Source organism: Oncorhynchus masou, chromosome 5, assembly GCF_036934945.1.
Source record: "Oncorhynchus masou masou isolate Uvic2021 chromosome 5, UVic_Omas_1.1, whole genome shotgun sequence".
Taxonomy (NCBI): domain Eukaryota; kingdom Metazoa; phylum Chordata; class Actinopteri; order Salmoniformes; family Salmonidae; genus Oncorhynchus; species Oncorhynchus masou.
The window spans coordinates 58,818,596-58,838,994 of NC_088216.1; the positions used below are offsets into that span (position 1 = coordinate 58,818,596).

General features: G+C 43.6%; 1 pseudogene; it reads right to left on the reverse strand.

Moving 5' to 3' along the window:
- Window positions 1–825: 825 nt before the first annotated feature.
- On the reverse strand, window positions 826–18,682 carry LOC135539964 (scm-like with four MBT domains protein 1; annotated as a pseudogene).
- Between the last annotated feature and the right edge of the window lie 1,717 nt (window positions 18,683–20,399).

Sequence of the window (20,399 nt, forward strand, 5' to 3'; positions counted from 1 at the left end):
GACAGTAGACATTTTCCACCTTACATCTGAGAGCCAATACAATCTTCATGTTATCATTCAGTGCTGCTAGGAAATGGTTTGACGGTGGACCCTAATTTCACTAAATATGAATGAGATCATTCAGTGAAGAAGATTTCTTCCTGGGAAGAAAAAAACTACACTGGTAAGAAAAACTGCAATTTTATCATCTTATTACTTTTTTTGTTGTTGAATTTTACCCCCCTTTCTCCACAATTTCATGGTATCCAATTGTTAGTAGTTACTATCTTGTCTCATCGCTACAACTCCCGTACGGGCTCGGGAGAGACGAAGGTCGAAAGCCATGCAACCTCCAAAACAACCCAACCAAGCCGCACTGCTTCTTAGCACAGCGCGCATCCAACACGGAAGCCAGCCGCACCAATGTGTCGGAGGAAACACCGTGCACCTGGCGACCTGGTTAGCGTGCACTGCGTCCGGCCCGCCACAGGAGTCGCTAGTGCGTGATGAGACAAGGATATCCCTACCGGCCAAACCCTTCCTAACTCGGACGACGCAATTGTGCGTCGCCCCACGGACCTCCCGGTCGCGGCCGGCTGCGACAGAGCCTAGGCGCGAACCCAGAGTCTCTGGTGGCACAGCTAGCACTGCGATCCAGTGCCCTAGACCACATCTTATTACTTTTAAAAGCAATAATCATTCTGGAAACATATTCACATTGGAAACATCCACAAACCATTTACATTGTTTCATGAGAAACCCATTTAGTTGACTTAACTACCAGAACTTATTTTCAACATGAGCAACAGGAATGTAAAATCAAGTAATCGATAAAGTGAACGGGAATAGAAACATGAAGACTTTCAATGACAGCCCTGAATGAAATCACAAGCTGATGTGGAAGGTGATAATGAGCATAAATAACAGGGAATGTCTCAAACATGGAACAGTTTTGCCTTGAGTACAGTTCATTTTTTAGAGATAGTGTGAGTATTATCCTACATTATTTTATATAAATCAATAAATGTTTTACTCAAAGCAATCTGCAAAACGCTTTTAAACATAGTTGACATTCAATCTTTACAAATACTTTAAAAATTGTTCAGTTTATACTTTGATCAAGCTGCAATATACAAGAGGTAAAATGAGGCCAAACAGGTCCTCAATAATAAAATACTTTTTGATCGGAGACGTCCATAATTGTCAGGACCATCTTATAACCCTGTCGACCACTCCATGAACACCCATAACCAGTGATTGACTTACTATAGTAAACAACTAAAGTGATCATAGTCATCATAGACAAAAAGGTAAAGAACAGCCTAACCCATTGAGAAACAGCCTAACCCATTGAGAAACAGCCTAACCCATTGAGAAACAGCCTAACCCATTGAGAATCTAATAGGATGCATTTAAGATTCATTTCACAGACAGAGATTAAGACTATTCCTGGAATCTCCACTGAAGATGGTTTTTAGTCCAGGACCAGGCTTAATCTGTGTGGAAAACCAGCCCCAAAAGTCTGAAGTCAGTGAAATTGATTACCCTAACCTTGTAGACCGATGTAAAAACCTGGTGATGATCGTGCAAATATGTCTCCCCACATAAGGTGCTGTTATTCAGATTACAGATTCACCATGTCTAGGGTTTCACAATGAGGGGGCTTTGCATTAATAAGAGGTAAACTAGTACCTAAACAGGTATCCAGATCTATTTTGTTTATATGCTTTACCTTGGGTTTTCATTTCAACCAAAGGCTTAAGTGATGAATGGATGGAAAATAATTCCATCATGACTTTGTTCAATTATCTTGTGCTTTTCAATTCCCATCCACTGTGTACAAACAAATGATAAACAAACATGAAATCCCTGAAAGATACAGAATTCAGTCACATATTCCAGGGGTGAACAGCTGAGGCTATAAGCTGTGTCCATCCTGGAGCAGCATATAATGTACATAACAACCGATGATGTATATAAACCCTGGATTGCTGATGCTATGTATTGGCCTCATGTCAAAAATGATTATATAGCTTCCAACATCTTTTTTTTACAATGGAGATGTACAGAGATAGGGGGCGTTGTATTGAAGCCACCCCACAGCTATCAGTCATCCAGGGTTTATACACATAATTGAAAACAACAGTGTACATAATGCATACGCACAGACACACACTCATCAGCTGGCAAAGTGCTGGTAAAAGGCCAGTTTGATCCTCTCTATAAGGTGACACAGTTTGATGGCAGGGCCCAGCTTCAGCCCCATACACTCCTGTACTGTGGGCAGGCTCAGCAACAGCAGGGCCTGACCATCTATCTCCTGTCAACACACACAACAACATGGCTCAGTGCACTGTGCGTGTGTATACATGTGTATTGCCTTCTCCACACCGAAGTGTGTGTGTGTGTGTGTGTGTCACTCCTACTTGGTCCCTGAATATGCGCGCCAGCGGGGAACAGTCAGTGGTTCTGATGAAGTGAGTCACGTCAGTGATGCTCCAGCCCAGAGGACTGCTGTCCAGATGCAGCTTCTCCTGCACCTCCACCCGCACACTCTGAGACAGAACACAAAAACAAGGAGTTCCACATATATAGTTCTAGGATCAGTGTGTGTGTGTGTGTGTGTGTAATTATGCAACAGCCACTACCATAGGTGAGGGGGGCTGGTTATCATCATCTGAGTAGGAGGTTAATTGGGGTCCTTCCCGAGGGCGAGGTTCTGGAGGGGTGGGACAGGGAGAGGCGGGCTGGGACTTCCTCTCTAACACCTCAGAGTCACCCTGCTGCTCTGAGCCCGAATCCTCCTCACTCAGAGAGTAGTCCTCATCCAGGTCCTCCTCCTCCTCTCCACTACCCTGGGGTGCAAAGAAAGAGTACAGTTATTTTTTTTATTTTTTTTACCTTTATTTAACTAGGCAAGTCAGTTAAGAACAAATTCTTATTTTCAATGACGGCCTAGGAACAGTGGGTTAACTGCCTGTTCAGGGGCAGAACGACAGATTTGTACCTTGTCAGCTCGGGGGGTTTGAACTTGCAACCTTGCGGTTACTAGTCCAACGCTCTAACCACTAGGCTACCTGTTTGATTACTTTCCATGTAAAAGTTGCCCATAAAATCAGATGTAGAATCAGATCGCACTGCGTCCTACCCCAAATCCTAACCTTAACTATTCAAAGATCTGACCTTGGACCAGTGGTTGAGGGAAACTAAACTTCTAGCTTCTCTTCCAGAAATGTACAGCTAAGACAGCTACAAAACCTAGGAAGCCCATGGTTCTCACTCCCTTCCATAGACTTACACAGTAATTATGACAACTTCCGGAGGACGTCCTCCAACCTATCAGAACTCTTACAGCATGAACTGACATGTTATTCACCCAATCAAAAGATCAGAAAATGAATCTAGTACTGAAAGCACAAGCTACAGCTAGCTAGCACTGCATAAAATGTGGTGATTAGTTGACTCAGAGTTTTGAACAAATTAATTTCTTCAAAAATGAAGGAGAAGCAAGAGATGTCGAGAGAGATATTTCAAGAAAAAAAATCTATTTAAGTTTCACTTACTTAGTTAGCAAATGCAGCTAGCTAGTTTAGCCTACTCAAACACCAGGCTCAAACAGAGGGATGCTATGACTATCCAATACAACACTGGAACTCTTCCAAGTCAAGGTAAGCTTTTGGTTTTACTGATTTATTGCCACCGGGGCCCGCTGCTGTAACTGCTAAACTGCTTAATGACTGTACACTAAAATTACTGCATGATTGTAGTGGGTTTACTAATGCGTCATTAGCTATGGTGATTATGACGTTACCTTAGCTAGTATGGTGACAACAATGTCGGCTGTGTGTAGCGGTTCTAATATGGTTTGGCTTGGAAAGGTTCACGCCTGGTCACATACAGCGTTGCGCAATGAAGTCCACAAGCAAAAGGACAAGGTGAGAGGAGGAGAGCGCATAGAAGTGAGAAGGATTACAACGTGGCTGCTATGAAAGTGAACTATGTTCACGTGTGATCAGGGATGTATTCATTCCGCCAATTCTGTTGTAAAAACGTTTCTCAAACAGAAGCACACAGAACGAAACAGGTATAACCAAAACTGGATTTGTCCAACAGAAACTTGTTTGCAACCGTTGGACTAACAATTACACCCTATATCAGCTAGATGCAGGCAAGAGTGTGCAAGGCAGTATTTAATGTCACCTCAAATTTGTCTCTCGACCTGTGTGCGCCTACGTTGTAAACTTTCATTCTTAGGCAAGGTTGTAGCAACCTCATGATGGGTATAGGGAAAAATTAGAGTTTCATGTAGTAACCTAAACCGATCGCTGAACTGGGTAACTGGAATATGAATGACAGTCAGCCAATATGCTGTAATTGAAAAAAAGGGGCATGAAAAAAACTTTAAACAGCATCAACGCCACTGGTCAACAGAATAGTCTTTTCAAAGTGAGATTTTCACTGAACAGTTACTTTAATGTGTTGAATGTCAGTATATGCAGTACCAGTGGGGAGCAAGCAGGGGTGCTGTCCACAGAGGTAAACAGGCGTTTTTTGCAGACAGACAGGGGCTTCCTCTTCTTCCTCCTGCTCCCCTCTTTGGTGCTGATATCCAGGTTAGTGTGACCGCCAGGGGGACGGCCAATACGCTTGGTCTTCTTCTTACCGTAGTGATGAGCTATAGAGTACATAGACAGACACCAAGGAAACTATCTTAGAAAAATAATAACAGGAGTGGTATTCATGACTGTATAGCTAAATATTGATAAGTACATTGTAAATACAAATTGGTGTGTGTCTGTCTATACATGCATACGTGTATGTAAGGTAGCACGTACTGTATTTAGTCTTGGTGAGCAGGGAACAGTTCTCTGAGCAGTGTTCCAACACCATGTGAGGTGTGATCAGGTTGGGGCAGCACTCCAGCCTCACACATGTCTTCCTGCAGAACTCAGCCACCTGGTCAGCCGTACGGGAAATCCCCACAGTGGCCCGGTAACTCTTCCCTTTGTACCTACACACCACCGTCCAGAGCAGGATAGGTACACCCATTAATACGGTCTGTCAGAGACCAATGTGGCAGAGAGCATCTCTCCCAGTTCCTGCATCCAGTATGATGTTCATGGAGCAGAGAGAACGTATATCCTCAGTGTCACGTGACTACTACCATATACAAGCATTTCGCTACACCCACAATAACATCTGCTAAATGTGACCAATAAAATTTGAATTGATATACAGTGGCGTTATCGTGATTACATAGTGACCCAGAACAGAGCAAATCTACCTCGTACAGAAAACTCAGTTTCTCTACCATTTCTCATTTTATCCTAATACTGTACAATCTAAACCGTCATGGTATCACTATCATGTTAGCGTTGTTATGGTGTATACTGTGGTCTGTCTATTGGTTGGGTAGACTGACTTGGCCTTGAGAGTCTCTCCCTGGCCGTGCCGCCTCAGCTCTGGGTCCTGCTGCAGCTCCCTCAGCACCCGGCTGGGCTTGTAGGCCGAGCTGATCAGCAGCGTCAACACCTGGACCACAGGGCAGGAGGATACAGGGGGTTAGAAGTACACACTGTAGGATACAGCACAGAATTAAACAGGATACTAGAGTGGATTATGTATCTGTATGGTGATATCAGTGAGAAGTCATCTACAGGAGTGCGTGTGTTAATAATTCATTACATTTGAAAAGCTCTTTTCATTATACAGAATCATCTAAAAGTGCAAAACAATTTTAAAAAATGAACCAAATGAATAAAAAAAAGACACAACTAGACAGGGAAACTGACACAAAGAACACAGCTGATGCTACAAGAGACACGGACACCAAGAAGCACAGCTATCAACTGAATTTCTTCCTAAAGAGAAAGTTCTTTAGGCCCCTTTTAAAAAGTGTGCCTACAGGTTGTCCGGGTGGGCATTATAGAGGCTGGGGGAGGTCGAGATGAAAGCCTAATCCCCCAAGGAGCGTAGATTAATCCTGGGGGCGTGTCGGAGCAGGCTATGTCTTGACCTGAGGGAGCGGGTGAGGTTTTGGAGGGAGAGCAGTTCTTTGAGATAAGGAGGGGTATTGCCACGAATACACCGGAAATTCAATCCGGAATGAGACGGGGAGCGAGTGCAGAGATGCCATGATGGGGGTGATGTGATGGTGTTTCCACACACTGACCAGGATCCTGGCAGCACTGTTCAGGATGTATTGGGGCTTCTGAAGACTCCTGCCAGGGCTCCTGATGAAGAGTGTGTTGCAGTAGTCCAGCCCTGAGGAGATAAAGGCATGGATGAGCTTCTCTGCATCTTACTGAGTGAGGGTGGGACGGAGTTGGGCAATGTTCTTGAGGTGATAGAATGACGCTTTACGTGGCTGTCAAAGGTCAGGGAGAAATCAAGCTTTACACCCAGATTGGAAACTGAGGGAGAGAGAGGGATGTGCTGTCCTGCAATGTTGAGGTGTGTTATTGGTGAGTGCTGGACCTGGAGGGGGGTGCCAACATGTCGGGCCTCGGTTTTGCTGCTGTTCAGTTGAAGGACGTTTTCCTTCATCCATCCACTCAAGGCATGTGTTCATCAGCATAACAATGGAATGAGATTCCATGCCGGGTAATGACACAAGGGGGAACATGTACAGGACGAACAGGATGCGTCCAAGAACAGATCCTTGTGGTACACCGCAGGTGACGTGGTGGGTCCGGGACCTGGGCCCACCTAGCAACACATACTCAGTCCTGTGAGAGGTAGGAGTGGAACCAGCTCAGAGCTGGTCCAGACAGTCCGGTGGCGTCCAGGAAGCGTTCAAGTAGGATGGGGTGGGCGACAGTGTCAAATCCTGCACTCAAGTCCAGGGGGATCAGGGGACAGGGGGAGCCTGCACCAGCAGGTCGTTGGTGACTGAGTAGGGCCGTTTCAGTGCTGTGGGCCGGCCAGAAACCTGACTGGAACTTCTCAAATACTGTAGGTTGTTCAGACTGAGATGGTCCTGTAGCTGTACAGCAGCCACTTTTTCTAAAACCTTGGAGAGGAAGGGGAGATTGGATGTTGGCCTGATATTTTTAGATTGAGAGGAGCTTGTCGATGTGTGCTGCTGTCTCGCTCACCTCTTTCAGCACCAGGACACAGTTTCCGGGGCCGATGCTCTGGGGCAGCTCTGCGATGCGGCCCTTGTTCAGGTAGGGGCCAGAGAAACAGAGGTGGTTGAAGAAGATCTTTGGGCAGCTGTACTTTCCGTTCCCCTGAGCTGCTGACAGACACAGATGTGAGATTCTCATACGCATTATTTTTGCACAAATTATATTTCACAAGGTATTACACTCACCGCTCTCTGATTGGCTCAGATCCTGCTGCGTCGCTGCATGGGGCGTGGCTTTAAGTTGAGATCTGCCATCGGATCAAACCCAAATACACATACAGTTAGAAATAAAAACTGACAAGTCAAAGTTGGGTAAGAGTAGAGGAATAGGTTCAGCTTTTTCATTTCGATTCCCACTCTCTCTCAGTAATGTGCAGTCTGCAAAAACTCACTGCTTCTCTGGTTGCACCACGGCCACACAGCTCTTCCTCGGAGCTGCAACAGAAGAGGTCAAAAGTCAAACTACATTTGACAGTAACTGACAGATAAAAACACTGACATAGACCAATCCCCAGAATGGACAGGAGGGTCTTGTTTGAACCCTGACCTGTAGCTTTGGAGGGGTGTTGGAGGGTGTAGCCGTTACTCTCACACCAGCTGACTGGAAAGATGTCCAGGGAGTCCACATGCGTGATGACGTCAGGCAGAGTCTGCTTCAACCCTGGAGAGAACACACAGACCAGAGGGAGGAGGTTATGAGTGGCGGAACACGTAAACACTGTAAATAGAACACTGAGAATTCAGGTAGCTGAAATTACCACACAAAACTGACTTGGTCGTAGTGATAATATTCACAAGATCAACATCCTTCCCCCAAAACCCTTACATCGCTCCAACCCAGCACTTTCTCTCCCTTCTACAGCTGTTCTGTTCTCACCTTCTAGACCTAGCCAGATGTGCTGACCTCTGACCCTGGTTACAGTTGCCATGTGGATGTATTTAGGAGAGATGGGATTCACCGCCTCCAGCCTCATGAACTCAACAAAGTCATGATCACTCTGCTCCTGGAGAAAAAACACCTGTCATCAGTCAGTGGTATAATATATATATGTGTGTGTGTGTGTGTGTGTGCGCATGTCTCACCACAGGAAAACAGCTCTCTGGCGCTCCCTCTGCGCCACACTGTTTCAGGTAATACGCCCAGTCAAAGTCCTGACCCTGGTAACCTACACACCCACATACCCAGGAACACAGTAACATTTCACTGGTAACTGCAGTACAGTGCATGAGATGAGTGTATTCCACAGGTGGGACCAAGTCACTATTATTAAGTCACAAGGTCCGAGTCTCAAGTCGAGAACCAGCAGAGTCAAGTCCAAGTTGTGCAATCTAAGGGCAAGTCAAGTCACAAGTAAAAAAAACAAACCTTTATTAAAAAAATGTTTAAGCAACCAGGCAGCCCTTTTCATTGATCAATTTCAAGCAATTTTGACATACCAAAAGACCAGCAGACCTATGTTAGTCATTGTTGATTGATGCCCCATTATTACTGGTGAGCTTGCAAAGTAAACCGTTAATATTCTTGATCACCAAACTATTTTTGGAGCTGCATATTTATTTATGGCAAACCGCTCTCCCTACAAAGTGCAGTTTGTGCTGCACCCGATCCTTCAGCTGGCCAGGAAATCAGCCATCTGTTCGCTAGCTTAGTGTTTCTCAAACGGAGTGTTTCAAAGCCCCGTGCACGCACGTGCACACAATTTCTGTTCAGATGTCGCCTGTCATTTCAGATATAAACGGTGCTGCATTTTCAAAAAACACAAGACACCTGCACTTGGAGCTGAAAGTCATTCACGTTAGCATTCAATATCCACTTGGGATATCGTGCCTGTATCCAGCGATGGTTGCAGGATCGGTTGGAAAGCATGGTTTGTCTGTAGACTTTTTCTTCCTCACAAATATCATAATTAGTTAGCCAGAATATGTTGCATCTTCATCCCATGAGTATTGAGGTTAGAACTATCTGTAGTCAGAAGTCCTACCCACCACTGAGCTATATAACTAACCCATCCAAACTAGTCCCATCTGAAATATCCAGCTAGTCTTTTGTTCTGGTAAAGATGCGTGAGTAGCAGATTGCTAAATGGTATTTTATATGAAGAAAAAAAAAGTGCCAGGCAAAACCTGAGAAAATTAAAGTGCTGTCTTGTCTGGTCATTAATCTGGATATGTGAGCCCGTCTTTGCGCGCCAATGCTGATGACTGGTCAACAGTCAAGATGCGCCACTTTTTGGTTCTGAAGTACAGATGAGATGTTTTTGAAAGAAGAATTTTGTGCAATGCCGTAGGTATGTTAGTTAGCTATGTTAGTGGATAAACAAAGGAATACATATTAAATCCAAATGGTAGGCTATACAGAGCCTTCAGAAAGTATTCACACCTCTTGACTTGTCTCACTTTGCTGTGTTATAGCCTGAATTTAAAATGGATTAAATTGAGATTGTGTCTCTGGCTTACACACACAATACCCCGTACTGTCAAAGTGTAATTACGTTTAGACATTTTGGCAAATTAATTAAAAATGAAAATGCTGAAATGTCTTGAGCCAATAAGTATTCAACACCTTTGTTATGGCAAGCCTTAATACGTTCAGGAATAAACATTTGCTTAACAAGTCACATAACGGGCTCCCGAGTGGCGCAGCAGTCTAAGGTGCTGCATCTCAGTGCAAGAGGCGTCCCTACAGTACCCGGTTCGATTCCAGGCAGTATTACACCCGGGCCGTGATTGGGAGTCCCATAGGGCAGCGCACAATTGGCCCAGCGTAGTCCTGGTTTAGCCCGGGGTAGGCCTTCATTGTAAATAAGAATTTGTTCTTAAATGACTTCCCTAATAAATACATTTTAAAAAGCTGCATGGACTCACTCTGTATGTGTGGAATAATATTGTTTAACATGATTTTTGAATGACTACCTCATCTCTGTAACCCACACATACAGATAATTGTAAGGTCCTTCAGTCGATCAGTGATTTTCAAACACATATTCAACCACAAAGACCAGGAAGGTTTTCCAATGCCTCGCAACAAAGAGCACCTATTGCTAGATGGGTAAAAATAAAATAAAAAGCAGACATTGAATATCCGGAGACTCTCTGCAACAAAATTAGTGACAAAACCCTGGCCAGATAAGTTCAGTCTCAAGTCAAAGTCGAGTCACGAGTCTTGATGCTCCAAGTCTGAAGTTACTTTATTTTCTATCAAGTCATGTGACTCGAGTCCACACCTCTGGTTTATTCTGCCTCACCTGGAGGGGGACTGAGGGGTACCCCATTTTTAAGGCTCCACTGGACAGGGAAGATTTCAGTGCTTCCATGGTGACAGAGGAATGATGAGCCAGGCCCCGCCCCCTCACTGTCTCCCTGTAGACTGTCCATCTGCACCAGGAAGTACTGTTCATTCAACACCTGGGGAACACAATGACGACATCACTGTTGCAGCCCCATACAACTAGGTGCAACCTATCACACACTATACGTAATTGATAAACACGGAAGAAGCTGTGTGGGTGCGGTGGGGGTGTTACTTTGGTGACACCATTTATAACCATTGTGTAAATGTAACACTAAATAGCTGAGTGCCACTTCTGAAAAGACTGCACGCACAAAAATATTGAGATTTATAAACTTGGGAGCACACCACACGTTTCCCGTTATAAATCAGACCTGTGGTGAAACTGTATGCGTGAACGAGCATTATAACTCCACATGAAAAATGCCCATCATTCACCTTCTATGGTGACAATAATGCCCTTATTTGCTGTATACTTTGGAAGTATTGGAATTAGGCCAAGACAGTTTCTAAGGAAATAGTAATGCAAGGCGAACTTAATCAATTGTCTTTGGAGAGGTTGGCAGAATGTTTTTCAGCTTTTGCTGTGTCTGAACATGTCAGAAAGACAAAACCAATTGGAAATTGTTGAAGACCAGTAAAAAGATTGTTTGATATATCAATAATATTTTGTATATACTTTTCCCCAAACCTAAATATGCTGCTCTGCCCACAAATTCTGAAACATTGTCTACAGTAGGTCTACTGCTTACAGTGGTAGTCTACACACTTCAATGCAAAAAAGTGTTTAACGTCCATTGGTGACATGGGGGCATTACCTTGGTGACAGTAGCTGGGCTGATGTTGAAGGGGGCAGCGGGGTTCACCGCCTCCAACTTCATCCCCTCAGAGAAGCAGTGAGGGGAGAGGACTGGCCTGTCCTACAAACACACAGAAGATATGTCAGAGGGAGACAGAGAGGGCAGAGAGGGGGAGATATAAAGCATACCTTAAAGAAGTCTCGATTGAAGGCTTCTTCTTTAGGCTGTCTGATGGTCTTTCTCACCTCCTCCCACTCTGCTTCACTGCGCAAACCACACAGCACTGAAACACAGCAGTGACATTATCACTAAGTAACTCTCATTACTACTTAAACATACACAAAGCATCCAAACAAATACAAACAGTGGTCAGCAGGCAATAGTGGTCAGCAGGCAACCAGCCCAGCATTAATACACCTTATTCAAGGACCAGGGTTGGTCAACAGCATCTCAAGGTGCAGAGGCAGTTCTGTTCCTTACCAGCAGGTGGGGTGAGAGAGCAGCTGTTCTCCTCAGCCCAGCCAGGTGGGTGCAGGAGGGGGTCCAGGTAGAATACCCATCGCCTGGCCAGTGACTGGGTGAGCCCCTCTGTCCCAGCGTAGCGCAGACACAGACGGCCCCCTATGTTGTCCTCCACCTGCGCCCCCAGGCCACCCCTGGGTCCATACTGTCCTGCAGTTCCACACACCACCCCATGGGAAACAGGTCTGCTGGGTCTCCCCCTGCCTGAGCCTGGACATGTTGACATTTTTTTATTTAAAAAATACTGAAAAATAAATGTAAAAAATAATCAAGCTTTTCTGACATGAGAGGTGATGTTGAATAGGTCCTAGCTATAGTTATGGTCCTGGTGTCCCCACTCCTCCCTCCCCCAGACTCACCCCCTGCAGCAGGTGTGCTGGTGCACTACCTCCCTGAGCCAGAGCCTCCTCTAGGACAGCCTCCCAGTCACCATGTTTCTCACGGACACCTGGACCCACATCACATTCATAAATTGTGTGCATCTTTAAACTGTTAATTCCTGTATACAGTTGAAGTCAGAAGTTCCCATACTTGAAGTCATTAAAACTCGTTTTTCAACCACTCCACAAATTTCTTGTTCACAAACTATAGTTTTGGCAAGTCGGTTAGGACATCTACTTTGTGCATGAAACACAAGTCATTTTTCCAACAATTGTTTACAGAGAGATTATTTCATTTATAATTCACTCTATCACAATTCCAGTGGGTCAGAAGTTTACATACACTAAGTTGACTGTGCCCTAATTGACATCATTTGAGTCAATTGGAGGTGTACCTGTGAATGTATTTCAAGGCCTACCTTCCAACTCAGTGCCGATTTGCTTTACATCATAGGAAAATCAAAAGAAATCAGCCAAGACCTCAGAATAGACCTCCACAATCTGGTTCATCCTTGGGAGCAAGTTCCAAATGCCTGAAGGTACCACGTTCATCTGTAGCACACAATTCTAAACATCACAGGACCACGCAGCCGTCATACCGCTCAGGAAGGAGACACGTTCTGTCTACTAGAGATGAACGTACTTTGGTGCGAAAACTGCAAATCAAACCCAGAATAACATTGAGGGGACCTTGTGGAGATGCTGGAGAAAACAGGTACAAAATTATCCACTCCCACAGTAAAACAAGTCAAATATTGACATAAGCTGAAAGGCCGCTCAGCGAGGAAGAAGCCACTGCTCCAAAACCGCGTTAAAAAAAGCCAGACTACGGTTTGCAACTGCACATGGGGACAAAGATCGTACTTTTTGGAGAAATGTCCTCTGGTCTGATGAAAGAAAAATAGAACTGTTTGGCCATAATGACCATCGTTATGTTTGGAGTAAAAAGGGGGAGGCTTGCAAGCCGAAGAACACCATCCCAACCGTAAAGCACGGGGGTGGCAGCATCATGTTGTAGGGGTGCTTTGCTGAAGGAGGGACTGGTGCACTTCACAAAATAGATGGCATCATGAGGTAGGAAAATTATGTGGAAATTATATTGAAGCAACATCTCAAGACATCAGTCAGGAAGTTAAAAACCTCTTCGAACTACATATCCCGGATCCGGTATATTTGTCATCAGCAACACTGAATAGCATAGCGCAACAGTCAAAAAATATTCATATTCATGAAATCACAAGTGAAAAATAGCGAAACATAGCTTACTTAGCCTGTTGTTAATTACCCTGTCGTCTCAGATTTTGAAATGATGCTTTACAGTGAAAGTTTATCGATAGCCTAGCATAGCATTATGTACACTTTGCATCAGGAAGCTTGGTCACGATAATCAGAAAAGCAATCAAATTAACCGTTTACCTTTGATGATCTTCGGATGTTTTCACTCACGAGACTCCCAGTTAGACAGCAAATGTTCCTTTTGTTCCATAAAGATATTTTTTATATCCAAATACCTCCGTTAGTTTGGTGCGTTATGCCCAGGAATCCACCGGAAATAGCGGTCACGGCAACGCAGACAAAAATTCCAAATTATATCCATAATGTCGACAGGAACATGTCAAACATTTTTTATAATCAATCCTCAAGGTATTTTTCAAGTATCTATTCGATAATATATCAACCGGGACAGTTGGCTTTTCACTAGGACCGGGAGGAACAATGGCTGCCTCTCTCTTTTGAGCATAAATCACTTGGAGAGCCCCCACCTGACCACTTACGTATTGTGGTCGTTCACGCTCATTCTTCAAAATAAAGGCCTGAAACTATGTCTAAAGGCTGTAGACACCTTGGGGAAGCCATAGAAAAAGGAATCTGGTTGATATCCCTTTCAATGGTCAATAGGGATGCATAGGAACACAGAGCTTTCAAAATAAGAGTAACTTCCTGATTGGATTTTTATCAGGCTTTCACCTGTGATATCAGTTCTGTTATACTCACAGACAATATTTTTACAGTTTTGGAAACTTTAGAGTGTTTTCTATCCTAAGCTGTCAATTATATGCATATTCTAGCATCTGGTCCTGACAAATAGGTTGTTTACTTTGGGAACGTTATTTTTCCAAAAATAAAAATAGTGCCCCCTAGCTTCAAGAGGTTTTAAAGCTTGGTCACAAATGGATCTTCCAAATGGACAATGACCCCAAGCATACTTCCAAAGTTGTGGAAAAAAAGGATTAAGGACAACAAAGTCAAGGTATTGGAGTGGCCATCACAAAGCCCTGACCTCAATCCTATAGAAAATTTGTGGGCAGAACTGAAAAAGCGTGTGTGAGCAAGGAGGCCTACAAACCTGACTGTTACACCAGCTCTGTCAGGAGGAATGGGGCAAAATTCACCCACTGTATTGTGGGAAGCTTGTGGAAGGCTAACTGAAACGTTTGACCCAAGTTAAACAATTTAAAGGCAATGCTACCAAATACTAAATGAGTGTATGTAAACTTGTGACCCACTGGGAATGTGATGAAATAAATAAATAATGCTCTACTATTATTCTGACATTTCACATTCTTAAAATAAAGTGGTAATGCCAACTGGCCTAAAACAGGTAATTTCTACTTGGATTAAATGTCAGGAATTGTGAAAAACTGAGTTTAAATGCATTTGGTTAAGGTGTAAGTAAACTTCCGACTTCAACTGTATATGAAAAACTGTGTATTCCAATACATTTATTTGAGCACAGGGCCCAACTGGTCTACAGCAACACAAACTTATATTGCCATTAACCCCTATGTCACCCCCTCACCATTGGGTGGTCTCATTGGTCGCCCCTGCTGCCTACCCCACCCCAGAGGGTGGAGGTCAGAGGTCATGATGTCAGACCAGAAGTCTGCTTGTCGGTCGTCGTGGTAACCCTCATAGCGCAGCAGCAGCAGTTGGCCACAGGCAGTGATGATGGTAGCCACCCAGTAGGGTTGGTCAGGTTCTGAACGCACAGACACCTCCAGCATCATCCCAGGGGCCAGCCCTGTCTGCAGGCTACGGTCCACCTGACAGGGAGGGAAGGGGAAAGACAACTATAATTCATGTGTGAGTGGATATACAATAAATAGGGCCCTGACCAGGAAAAACACTGGGCCCTAACTATAAGTACCATATCTGCAAATGGGCCCTGATGCAGTGAAATAAGACATACATGTTTGAAGGCGTGATGTGGAACAGCCAATACTCCATTCTCCTCCAGATATTCATCCCAGTTGAAGTCAGACTCCAGGTCAGAGCCCCCTGCTGAAAGACACACAAACTCATTTATAAAAACAGAAAAATACACCACTGCCATTGAACCATTGTGAGACTCACCAGATTCCTGTGCCTCTGGGTTCATGATGCCCCCACTGTGTTCCCAACACCACCCAGAAGACTATTAGCAGTAGCTAAAACCACTTTGGATCCAACTGAAAAAGATACAAAGACGACATTAAATAAACATGTATGTGTTTAGTGCCTGGTACTCAGTAACTACAACACACTTATACAGTTCCACTTCCAAGACAAAAAAAAGGTTAGCACTCATGAAGATTTAGGTAGGTTGAGAGGAGAGTTGCAATAGGAAAGCTGTCCGTTTTGAATGTGGGACCTTTAGGCACGGCCGGCCTGCTCATGAGGCATCTGCCTATGGCGGCAGATTGACAAGGGCGCCATTTTCTGAGCTAAACTGACCAAGACGCACCTCCAACAACAAAACATAATTCTGCCCCAAAACAATGACAATTTCTCTCAACCAGTGGCATATGGGCTTTTTAGGTGAGGATTGATGCCGCCCTGTGATAAGCAGTGCCCACTTTGTCAAAGGCTGGGGTGCAAAATATGTTGCTTGTCCATTCCCAGCGCGCCCCTCCAGGATGCTGTTGGAGAGACACATCGCTGCGGTGCTCCACCCCAAAATTGTATTTCACTTTTATTGAACCAGGTAGGCTAGTTGAGAACAAGTTCTCATTTACAACTGCAACCTGACCAACATAAAGCAAAGCAGTGCGACACAAACAACAGAATTACATATGGAATAAACAAACGTACAGTCAATAACACAATAGAAAAGTCTATATACAGTGTGTACAAATGAGGTAAGATAAGGGAGGTAAGGCAATAAATAGGCCATAGTGGCAAAATAATTACAATTTAGCAATTAAAACACTGGAGTGATCGATGTTCAGAAGATGAATGTGCAAGTAGAGATACTGGGGTGCAAAGGAGAGAAAACAAATAACAGTATGGGGATGAGGTAGTTGGATGAGCTATTTACAGATGGGCTATGTACAGGTGCAGTGATCTGTGAGCTGCTCTGACAGCTGGTGCTTAAAGTTAGAGAGGGAGATACGAGTCTCCAGCTTCAGTGATTTTTGCAATTCGTTCCAGTCATTGGCAGCAGAGAACTGGAAGGAAAGGCAATTGGCTTTGGGGGTGACCAGTGAAATATACCTGCTGGAGCGCGTGCTACGGGAAGGTTTATGGCCTTTTCTGTAGCCTACAGGCTGGAGATCGACTGTATGAATGTATTGAGACTGACACTTTTTACATCATGCAGGTTTCTCCAATCAAATAGCTTAACCTAAATGCTGCCCAATCAAATAAAAGATATGTGAACAAAAATATCCTAAAAACAGGCCAGGTCAAAGTAAAACGGACAATATGGAATGGCCATTCACAACTGTTGTCCAGGAGTTTCACCCCATTGTCATGATCAGTGGTTTCAAGTTGGTATCTGTACATTTTTGACAAGCTGGTCCTGCTGTGTAAACACATTGCAAATAGGCTCACCATAACTCCTAAAAAGTTGGGTAGCTGATATTCAGAGCTTAAAATAGTCAAATTGATTTAACACAGGAATAAGGACTAATACAGTCAATGCAACGGCCTGTTTTACAAATGGTGGGCCTACCACATGGATGGGCCTTCATTGAATTCCATTGCGGGCAGACTTGGTAGTCCACACCCAAGTAAACAGGAACCGACGTATTTTTTGGGGTGTTTTACAAACTGTAGGCTTACCACTTAGCCGTCGCCTTTTGGAGGTCGTTTTAATTGTTGCAGTCTGGACCGGCCTTGATTTCCACGGACATTGAATTTGGTCCGGACCAAATATGAACCAATCATAGACGTCTATGTTTGGTTCAGATTTGGTGTGGTCCAGACCAGCCTTGATTTCAACATCAACGGACATTGATTTTTGGTCCGGATTTCAACGTGCGGAAAATATATATTTTAAAAGTCTGGAAAATGGGTATTTTCAACATACGGAAACACGTATTTTAAACTTTCATTTATAACCAAAAATGAACCTGACTTCAACATCCGGAATATATGTATTTTTCAATGTCTTTCATGCTTTTTCAACGTCCTGGAAAATACTTACTTTTCCCCCATAATTCAGAACCTAAACTGGAAAATATTTTATACGTCTTTTCAACGTCAAGGATCGGCCCTGCCTTTAAGCTTTCTTTCAATTCAATAGACTGTCCATCTCTCTCCCTTCTCTGTCAGGGGTGATCAGTCTCAGGAAGAATTAGAGCCCTGCTTAAAGCAGGCTGTCTGGCCTAGACCCATTCCTACCACACACACAGCCTTCGATCAGCCTATGAGTTGTTGACATCTTTATTAATTTAAGAAGTCATTAACTGAACTCATCCTGAGAAATCCCTGCCTGATATCCTCCGATAACGTCAATGTGACAAAGCAGTGATATCAAACGATGAGTGTGCACTTTTAAGGTTATAAACTGCACTAATATATATATCATACTCTGCCTCCCGCCTGCAGTGACAGGTGTTCCCGCCAGTAGGTTAACGACGTCCCATCTCAGAAAAGGGGTAGGTTGACCATGGCGTCGCAAAACCAGCACAAAAATGCTAAAGCCTGCCTACACATATGTTGATACTTTGTTTATGTTTGGTTGCAATAAACAGTATAGGTCACATTTTGCCACAGAATAGCGTGGAACGGTGTAATCGTCTACACTGTATATTATTTAAAATGTTACATTAGACACTTGCAATGATACATCGCAAGCTAAACAACCATGAAATAAAACATATTGACTACAAAAAAAACTAGTCAGACTTTTCAGGGAAAGGTTGTGTCAGCATCAGCAATATGACAATCTGTTGACACAATATTGCAGGCAAAGGCGTCATGCGCCCAGCTCAACTTTAAATTCTATATTGTGGTCGTGATCAAAATTGAATTCACAGCATTGAAAAGAGATCGTGGATATCAATCTGTGCAATGAAAATGATCGGGTGCGCGAAGCTTGCACGCCGTTCTCACTGTCCACGAGCAAGTTTGCAGCTGAAATGTCAAGTATTAGTATGGCGCTGCGTACTCAATAGAGCACAACACAGCTTCTTTGACACCAGGAAAAAACACACGTGAGCCACTAAGGCAGCTGAAAATACGTTTGCCCGTTAGTACATTGTAAATATTGGCTAAGTATTTTATAAACTTACGTGAATTTCACCGTTTCTTAGTTTTTCCAAGTAAATTTAAAACATCTCCCTCGCAAGCCTCTCTTGTTCTCTGCTTCCTTGCAATATGTCACAAACCTCAACTGCGCATGCTCGATCATTCACTTTCTCAAACTGGGGCTGTCAAGAGGAAAAGGCGTCCCGCACCGATGGACTTGGTCATATAATTCAGCGATTAGAGGAAAAATATGAACATACTCTGCCCTAAACTTTGTGATGTCTTTGTTTAAATTACAACAGCATGTCTAAATCAATTAAAAATCAAAGACACGCGGTCAAGGATAAGCAAAAGAAAATAGGCCTACACAGGCTGTCGTCGTGAGCCATGCAATCAAATGTATTTATAAAGCCCTTTCTACATCAGCCGATGTCACAATGTGCTGTACAGAAACCCAGCCTAAGACCCCAAACAGCAAGCAATGCAGGTGTAGAAGCACGGTGGCTAGGAAAAACTCCCTAGAAAGGCCAGAACCTAGGAAGAAACCAAGAGAGGAACCAGGCTCTGAGGGGTGGCCAGTCCTCTTCTGGCTGTGCCGGCAATAAATTATACAGCACACTAACTGTATGAAACGCAATATGGATTGCAAAGTGCTGTCTTGTGCATTGTGCGTATATTTAGCCATGTATGTTTTAGCTTTCTGTATTTACAGTGCTGTGCATCTGTCTTGCTATCTATATTTATTCAGACCAGTAGATATATCAACAATGCAATTCAATACCCTATATTTTGACTTGTCTGCATCGAATTCTCTAAAGACTAAAGGCAACTTTTCATTTGTATGGTATATTTCTGTAGGCCAAAAGACAACGTTGGTTTCGACTCGGCAGGTAGGATTATATACTTTTTTTCCCATATGACTATAGACTTTTTTTTCTCTCGCAGGGTGGAGACTCAAGCAGTAATTAGGTCTGCTCCGTTTCCATGGCAACAGCACCAAGAGACTCACTAAAGGACAGATGTGGGGTGGTGGGAAACTCGATGCAAATACTTCCATTAAATTTCCATTATTTATACTAGACAATATTCCCTGCCATCATGCAGAGTAAATTGGTAGATCCATTATATTACATGCGCGTTCTACAAAACTAAAAATGTACTATTTTGCTATGTTTTCAACAACAATATGGGACGACAAGATGCCGTAATGCACTAGTATCTTATCTGGCCTAGGCTACAACAAAACAATCAGCCAAAATCCACCTGTAGGCCGTCATTGTAAATAATAATTTGTTCTTAACTGACTTGCCTAGTTAAATAAAAGTAAATTAAATACAAAAATACCTCTGAAGCATTACAAAACGTGCAGGTGAAACAGTGTTTTTAATGCTTGCTCCAATGACTGTAGACTTGCTCACATACAGGTAACTGCCAAAATAAAGGAAACACGTAAATGAGGGATACAAATTATATTGAAAGCAGGTGCTTCTACACAGGTGTGGTTCCTGAGTTAAATAAGCAATCCCATCATGCTTCGGGTCATGCATAAAAATGCCCAGTTACCGAATATTTTGGCTACCATGGCTGAAAGAGCAGATCTCAGTGACTTTGAAAGAGGGGTCTCAAAAGGGGGTGTGTATGAGATCTCAACCCGATTGAACACTTATGGGAGATTCTGGAGCGCCTGAGACAGCGTTTTCCACCTTCTCGTGGAAGTATGTGGTCACATCCAATGTTCCCTCATATTGTTTTTACCACTGATCAAATGTCAGGTCTGTGCAACTTCCAGTACACGTTTGCTGTGAACACAGGCTGTACCAGTTTTAAGTTACAGTGTCAGTCAGTGG